General features: G+C 36.9%; 1 protein-coding gene across 1 annotated transcript in view; it reads left to right on the forward strand.

Annotated features, from left to right (window-relative positions):
• The window catches only part of STAG1 (stromal antigen 1), a 296,042-nt gene that overhangs the window by 177,947 nt on the left and 109,610 nt on the right, over positions 1–8,485 (forward strand). The gene's annotated exons all lie outside the window — the stretch shown is intronic.

The following is an 8,485-nucleotide window of genomic DNA, read 5'->3' on the forward strand; positions in this document are numbered from 1 at the left end:
TACCTAGTTGTGTAATTCCTAAGTTATACATACATTAAATGTATTTAAATTTGAGGAATCACCAATTTGCTTTCCACAATGACTGGGCCATTTTCCATTCCCATCAGCAATTAAGAAGGTTCCCATTTCTCTGTATTCTCACCAACATTTGTTTGTTAGTTTTCTTCTTTTGATAATAACCATCAGTGAGTGTGAAGTATTTTATTTTTATTTTATTACCAGTTTTTATTTGTTTTTTACATGTTATTAAAATCTATGTTTCAGTCTTTATTTCCATTTTTGACCCCTTTATTGTAAGCTGAGTGAAAATTTACTATGCAAATTGTTTTCCATTTAATAATTCAAACTCTCGTTTTGTAAGACTGATGGAAACCCCATAATGTAACAGTGCTCTTCGAACTTCCTGCCTATGTTTACCATTTTCATTCATCCTTTTTTCATATCCCTTGTTGCTCTCTGAACTTTATCCCTGGTCACCTGCTACACTTTTGATTTTGTAAGAATGTTTTTTCTAAGGAGTGCATAACTAGGTAGTATTATTGTTCACTGTTTGTGAGAGAGCTTCAAAGGCTTATAGAAAATTACATTATCTTTTAGTGGAATTTTTCCAAAATTGTTTGAAGCTCTCGTATAGGCTTGCCTATTGTTTGGCTAATAATTGAACCGCAAATTGAGTTCCATTCAAGGCATATAGGATCTCTAAAGACCACAGTTTAGAGGTTTTACTAGTTTCTATCAGACTAATAAGCCTTTTTATAATGCTGCAATTTGTTCCACATTTTTTGTTTTATTCTGCATGTAAATTTGAAGTTACCAATTTTAACAGAACTTTATGTGTGATCACCAAGTCCTGAGGAAAGCACCAACTTCTTGTGACTGAGAAAAAAGGAATAAGACATTAAAGAATAATGCTGAGACTAAGGAACCCTTCATGGCATGGATGGACTTAGAGTACTGAGTGAAATTAATCAAGAATAAATGTTTTATGATTCCAACATTATAAAGAAAAAAATCCAGACTTGTTTTAATACCAAAGGAAACACATTGATTACCCGATGGGTGTGGGAAAGCCAGGCAAAGAAGATGAAGCAATAGGCTCGATTAGACAGGTGTTAACGTGGGTGAAAGGAAAGCATGTTCTACAAGAGAAATCAAACGGTACGGAGTGGTAGGTTTGAACATAAAATTTTTATATACAAAAATGTGGCGGCACTCTGCCATCCAGTAGTTGCCGACTCATGGCGACTGCCCTGTGGATTTCATAGATTATTACTGTTTATGAGAGTAGAAAGCCCCTCTTTCTCCTGTGGAGTAGCTGTTGGTTTCAAACTGCTGACCTTGAGGATCATAGCCCTATACAGAACCACTACATCACCAGAGCTCCTGTGAAGTATAACCACCACTACCACCACCACCTCACCTAATTCATAATAAAGAATTGTATTAAGGAAACCAATCCATCATCTATTAAAAAACATCAGTAATGTCCAGATAAAGGAAAAGATAGGGTTCCTTTTTACATTGTTAATTAAATCATAGGAGTATATAGAGTATTGTGTTCAGTGGAATTATTTTAACCTCTTCAAATTATTTAGAAGAAGAAATATATATGTTAAATAATAGCTCGTAAACATTTCTTTTTGTCAGTCCTACTTTAATTTCATTGACGTTCTATTTCTAAATGGTACTGTCAATTTTTTTTCTTTGAAACTGCTACCTTTATAAGGCTACGCCTTCTGCCTTCTAACTTATCTTATGCACAAATTAACTGATAAAGCAGTTCTGGTTTTAGAATTTTGGAAGTTTTCACCTGATTTTTCCCTCCCAAATAAAAATTTTAATATTGCCAGTTTACATATATTTTAGAGGTTTTTCTAATTAGAAAATCTCAGCAACGACAACTACACCTCCCAACAAACTATGCTGTTTGTTCATTTAGTTTTGCTGTGTAGCTGTCTTTTAAATTAACTATATTTATTTTGAAATGCTCTGGTTTTAATTCTGTCCTTGAAAATGACACAATAGGTGTAATTGGAGTACATTTATATGTAACTGTCTGTGTATGTATAGAGCAGTAGTTATCTCTGTTCTAGGCTAAATGTCTTCATCTCTTTTGGTTGTACTCTCATGATAGCTCATGCTTTCCTCTGTACATTCTAGTTTGACAATTGCTACACTTCTTCTATCTTACATATGCTTGACTCCTCATATTAAAATCTCTGTAGAACTTTGGGCATAGGGTTTATAGTTGGTTATTCCATTCTGATTTGTTTTCTCTGTGTTGACTCATCCCATAGCTACTTCCTAATTTCACCCAAAGCCTGTTTTGTTCTCTATACAAAAGAGACGTTAAAGTTCATGGAAAAATCCCATTGTCTTTTCATTCTACTTTTCCAAGAACTTTTTGAAGCCCCCTCATAAAACTTTTTAATTCAATATAGATGCATTCATTCCTTGACAAGCTGTGTGAATTTAGTTCATTATGACTCATTCAAAGAATTCCCATATGATTCATAATACAAATGTGCATTTAAATAGCAATCAGCATTCTCTCTTAGAAGCATCTATTATTGTCTCTTAAAAACACAACTAATTAGAAATTCATACTTGTAATTATTGATACATAACACTGTTTGCTTAGCATACAATAATTATAAATAGCAGTTTAGATTCCAATGCAATACTTTCTTTTTATTAAGATTATATTCATTTTATGTTTATTATGTTTATTTTTTAACAGGTTTATTGGCACTTCCTTCACATGTCATGATTTAGTAATTCCATCTTATCTAGAAGAGTTGTACAATTATCACAATCAATTCTAGAACATTTTCTATTTCCTACTCATTGTTATTTATGTTATTTTCTTTTACTTTTTGCAAAATAGACACAATAAAAAATGCTCCAATTCTACAATGTGTATGTACATTCATAATTCAGAGTCATTGTGCTCATCATGTTGTACAACCATTATTAATACCCTTTTCCAAATTATTCCACCACTATTAACAGAAACCCAATGTCCCCAAAGCAAAAAGGCTTTCGCCTTTGGTCATGATGACCATTGGTCAAATTTGGTTTCCTTTTTTTCTTTCCCTCTAGCTTTCTTGATAAAATATTCACATATGATACACTTCCATTAGTAAATTGCTTTTATAAAGAGTTGTGTGTGTGTATGTGTGTGTATATAAAATCACAATCAGTTTTAATGCTCCCTGCCCCCTCCTGCATTTATTATTTGCTCCCCAAATCCCTTTGTCCTCCCCACCTACCTCCACATCCTTGGTAAACCAGTTCATCATCCATTGTCTATGTATCCACTCCTGGGCTTCACAAATTGGAAAACGCAACAGAAACAATAGAAAAGAAAAAACAAGAAAATAATAGTAACAATAATAAAAGGATAAAAATTAAGATCACCATCAATATTTTTAAAAGCCAGAGTAGAAATTTCTGCCGTGAAACAAGCAAGAAATATTTGAACCTCAAGCAAATTCAGGTTGTCAAGAGGGAAGTCAACTGACCTCGTCTCATATTACACCATGGTTCAATCCACCATAATCAAGTTTGCAATTTGTGTCTGATAGTAAAGCTATTCGAGTCCCTCACCCATGGCTACAGATGGATTTTGGATTCCCATTGCCCTCCATAGCCTTCTACAAATTGGGTGTTCACAATTTAAGCTCTCTAATTTCCCCTCCCATCATATTTGGATTTTGATATCATCATCTTCAGATCACACAGGCTGATGTGCTGCTTCCATGTGGACGTAGTTGACGACTCACTTAGATGACGTCGTGTTTGAATACGAGCCTTTAAGAACCCAGACATTATTCCATTTGATAGCTGGACTCCATCTGCTTTCTTGACTACACTTACCCAAATCTTAACTGATCTCTTCATAAAGGCAAGTATTGAGTAGGTCCATGTTATAAGACGTAACTCTCTTTGGATTGGGGCTAGAATTAAGTGGGAGCTCAAAATCCATCTGCTTGTAAGCAGTTTATGAATGATCCTGGTTTACTTTGGGGATCATATTGTAACAAAACCCAAAAGCAACCAAAGAAACTAAAAAGAAAAACATTGTCAGTCATCCTCTGGAGTATAAGGCTATTGCATTGATAACATTAGTAATTTATCCAATGGCATAGCATTTAAAATACTGTTGATATAAGGAGTTACTTGAGTATAGTTCAACTGTGAGCTGCAATTCATGAATTGTTGCTTTGTACAGGTTCATTTCTTTATTGCTAGAGCTCTGTTTGCATTGTGTATTGGGGTTGATGGTGTGACAATTCCCTGTACCTTTTCTTACAAGTGCACTTGCCCATCGGATTAAAACCTGTCATATTACTGCAAGGGGAACATTGAGATACTAAATACAGGATGGTTCTGGGTCCTCTTTTCATTGGACACCCACTAAGGCAGTGGTCCCACTTAAGGTCCATTGAATGCCATTTCCATAGTCTTAGTGTAGCCATCCTTTGCTGCTGCTTCCCTCAGAGTATTTCAGTCCTACGTCCAACGGTACAGGTAGTTTTGAAGGAGGGCCCAGTTTATTCAGTTAGGCTTCCACTTTGAACCCCATTGGTGTGGCCTTTGGCAGATGCCATGTTCTCTGTAAGTCCAGTGTAAGGTCTTCCTAGTGCTTACTCCATGGCGTGGTTCACTGTGCATTGGGTAGAAACATATTTGTTGTGTCTACCAGGAAAAATCGAGTTTATTCTCCCTTTATTCTCCCTACAATTGTTGTTTAGCATCCGTCCTGCTATGTGCTTGCTTCTCCCCGTTCACCCACCATGCCCACTAAAACCTCCTCTGAAATGTACTTGCTTTCCTTCCCTGATTTTAACTTGATTTTCCAGTAAAGTTCTCTCATTCCTGTGAAGGCCTGTAGATTTTCACAGCCTTGTCTAAATGTTGTATCCTCCCCCATCTTGAAGGAGTGACCCCAGCCATTGTGAAGTCTCCTCATTCAATCTAGTTCTTATCAAGTGCACATAAAGGGGTGATAATATGGTTTGTGGCCGGTAAGCAGACTTTCTACCCTTTTGCTTGGGGATTAATATGTAAAATTTGTTCAGTTAATTTTTCTTCTTATGGTAGTAGACTTATACAATATTCTTCCTTTTGTGATTGACTAACTTCACGCAACATAATGGTTTCCAGGTCCTTCCATGTCATGGAGTGTTTCATACTTTAATCACTATTTTTTTAGGGAAGTGCATTCCATTTTGTGTACCCTAGTTTCTTTATCCATTCTTTCACTGTTGGGAATTTGGGCTGCTTCCAATTTCTTGCTAGTGTGAACTGTGCTGCTTAAACATGGGAGCTGATACATCTACTGTGTATCTTATTTGTGTCTTATTTCCTTTTTCTTTCCTTAAAAAAAAATTATTTGGGGCTCTTACAGCTCCTATAACATTCTATACATCAATTGTATAAATAATCAAGCATATTAGGGTGTATGCCAAATAGGGATATTGCTTGATTGTATGGGATTTCAATACCCAGTTGCTTTAACTGTCACCATATTATTTTTCATAGTGGTTGTATGGATTTCAGTTCCCAGTACTGTTGCAACAGTTTCTATGCAAGTTGTTCAGTGGCATAGGTTATGGCACTGTATATATGAACGTTCTCATTATATACATTTTTGTTTTGTGTCCATTTACCTTGTTCTGTTTTCTTGTTCCTTTACATTTTCATCTTCATTTTAAAGTAATTTTTACCTTTTTGGTCTCGTAGGTATTTTTGTTTTGTTTTGTTTTTTTAATGAGCACAATGTTTACTGGAGATACTCTGTATTTTTTAAGCCAATTTGTTATTTAGTTACAAGGTGATTGGGGTTTAGTTTCAGTTCAAGGTTTGAAGAGTATTCTAAAACTCTTGGTCTTCTGCCACTCCCAATAAGTCCTATTATGTTTTGCTTTTTCTCTTCTCTTATTTTACCCAGATTTTTTTCATTTCCTTTGAATCAAAGCCTGAGATGAGCATTTTATGTAAATGGTTTGCTGAAGACATGAAACCTGTAAGAGAATGAGAAAAACAAGATAAGATCTCACACACACACACACACACACAAAATGTGTTTTGAATAGAAATTTAGTCTCAGCCTGTTCTCATAGAAACTGTAGGACAGGGTTCCTCAAACTTTTTAAACAGGGCCAGTTCACTGTCCCTCAGACCCATTGAAGGGCCGGACTATACTTTAAAAAAAAACTATGAACAAATTCCTATGCATAATGCACATATCTTATTTTGAAGTGAAAAAACAAGGCAAAAACACCCGGCAGGCTGTACAAATGTCCTCGGCGGGCCGTAGTTTGAGGAGGACACCTGCTCTAGGATATGATTTGCAGTACAGAAATGGTGCTGCCCAGAGGAGAGGGGAGGTTGAATGGTTGTGCCCTTGCATCTGTGAGACCTTGGTTACAGGCCACTTCTGTGAGAAAGGAGGGTCCTGATTTCTCAAGCGTCTTTGGCAAGATTATTTCTGTCCTTAAGGGCACTTCTTCAGGGAAGCATAGTTACAAATTCTAGGAAATCTTATAAGCACTGAGTGAATGGCCTCAATTACACCCAATGAAGATAGAGTTTGTCTTCATGACTGTAACTAATACTCATTTTCTTCCTCTCTCACCCATTCTAAACTACTCTTGTACTTAGCTATTACTTCTACTAACCTATGTGGCTTTTGGGGGTGAGCAAGATCTTTATTTCTGAGGGTTTCTTGTTAGACACCATGGAGTTAGTTCTGACATATCAACCCTATTTTCAGTAGGTGAAACACTGGCTGGTCCTGCACCATCCTAATAATCGTTACTAGGTTTGAATCTGTTGTTACAACTCCTGTGTCTTCATCTAAATTAAGAGTCTTCTTCTTTCTACTGACCCTGTACCAACCATGTCTTTCTCCAGGGAATGTTCCCTACTGATAACATGGTCAACATATCTGAGAAAAAGTCTTGCCATCCTCCTTGTACAGAGGATTCTGACTGTGTTTCTTCCAAAACAGATTTGATAGTTCATGGGCTGCTGTTAAACACAAGATCAGCAGTCAAAGCCAACGGCCACTCCTTGGGAGAAAAAAATGAAGCCGTCTTCCCCCTTAAAGAGTTACTGTCTTGAAAACCCACAGGGCAATTCTACCCTGTCCTATAGAGTTGCTATGAGTTGGAATTGACTCGATCGAAGAGTTTGTGTTTGTTTTTGTTGTTGTGTTGTTCTGATAGGCAATGGTATATTTGGTATTTTTACCAACACCATGCCTTAGCTCTCTTTTATTATCAGCTATGTTAGTCTATGTAGACTAGAGAAACAAATTCATAGACACTCAAGTGTATATGAAGGAAATTGACAAATGATTGTATAACTGCTACATCAGCTTTCACATGCATATGAGGTGATTGAAAATAATGTGGTTTGGTTCAGGCACACCCGAGTCCTCAAACTGATATCTTTACTTTATAAAAGTTTTTCAAGTAAACTTTTAAAGAAGGCTTTTGCTGCAGATTTGCCCAGTACAATATGTCATTTCACCTCTTGGCATTTGATTGTAAGTTCCTGTAAAATAAATGACAAATTCAATGTTTACTTATTGTTCCTTGAAGTCTGTAGTCTGATCTTGATCAAAAAGTGCTTCAAATCCTATTAACTACATATTATATAGGTTTTTTTTTTGTTTTCTTTTAAATTATTGTATTGGGGGCTCATACAACTCTTATCACAATCCATATATACATCAGTTGTATAAAGCACATTTGTACATTCATTGCCCTCATCATTCTCAAAACATTTGCTCTCTACTTATGGCCCTGGCATCAGCTCCTCATTTCCCCCTCCCTTCCCGCTCCCCCTCCCTCATGAACTCTTGATAATTTATAAATTACTATTTTCGTCATATCTTACACTGTCCAGTGTCTCCCTTTACCCACTTTTCTGTTGTCTTTCCCCCAGGGAGAAGTTATATGTAGATCCTTGTGATCGGTTGCCCCTTTCCACCCCACCTCCCTTCACCCTCCCAGTATCGCTGCTCTCACCACTGGTCCTGAAGAGATCATCCGTCCTGGATGCCCTGTGTTTCCGATTCCTATCTGTACCAGTGTACATCCTCTAGTCTAGCCAGATTTGTAAAGTAGAATTGGGATCATGATGGAGGTGGGGGTTGGGAGAGCATTTGGGAAGTTGTATGTTTCATTGTTAATACACTGCACCCTGACAGGCTCATCTCCTCCCTGTGCACCTTCTGTAAGGGGATGTACAGTTTCCTACAGATGGGTTTTGGGTCCCCACCCTGCACTCCCCCTCATTGACAGTGATATGATTTTTTGTTCTTTGGTGCTTGATACCTCATCCTTTCAACACCTTGTGATCCCACAGGCTGGTGTACTTCATCCATATGGGCTTTGCTGCTTCTGAGCTAGATGGCCCTTTGTTTACCTTCAAGCCTTTAAGACCCCAGATGCTACATCTTTTGATAGCC

The sequence above is a fragment of the Echinops telfairi genome, unplaced genomic scaffold (assembly GCF_000313985.2).
Source record: "Echinops telfairi isolate 266 unplaced genomic scaffold, ASM31398v2 ScPeMD7_16;HRSCAF=60, whole genome shotgun sequence".
In the NCBI taxonomy this organism is placed as follows: domain Eukaryota; kingdom Metazoa; phylum Chordata; class Mammalia; order Afrosoricida; family Tenrecidae; genus Echinops; species Echinops telfairi.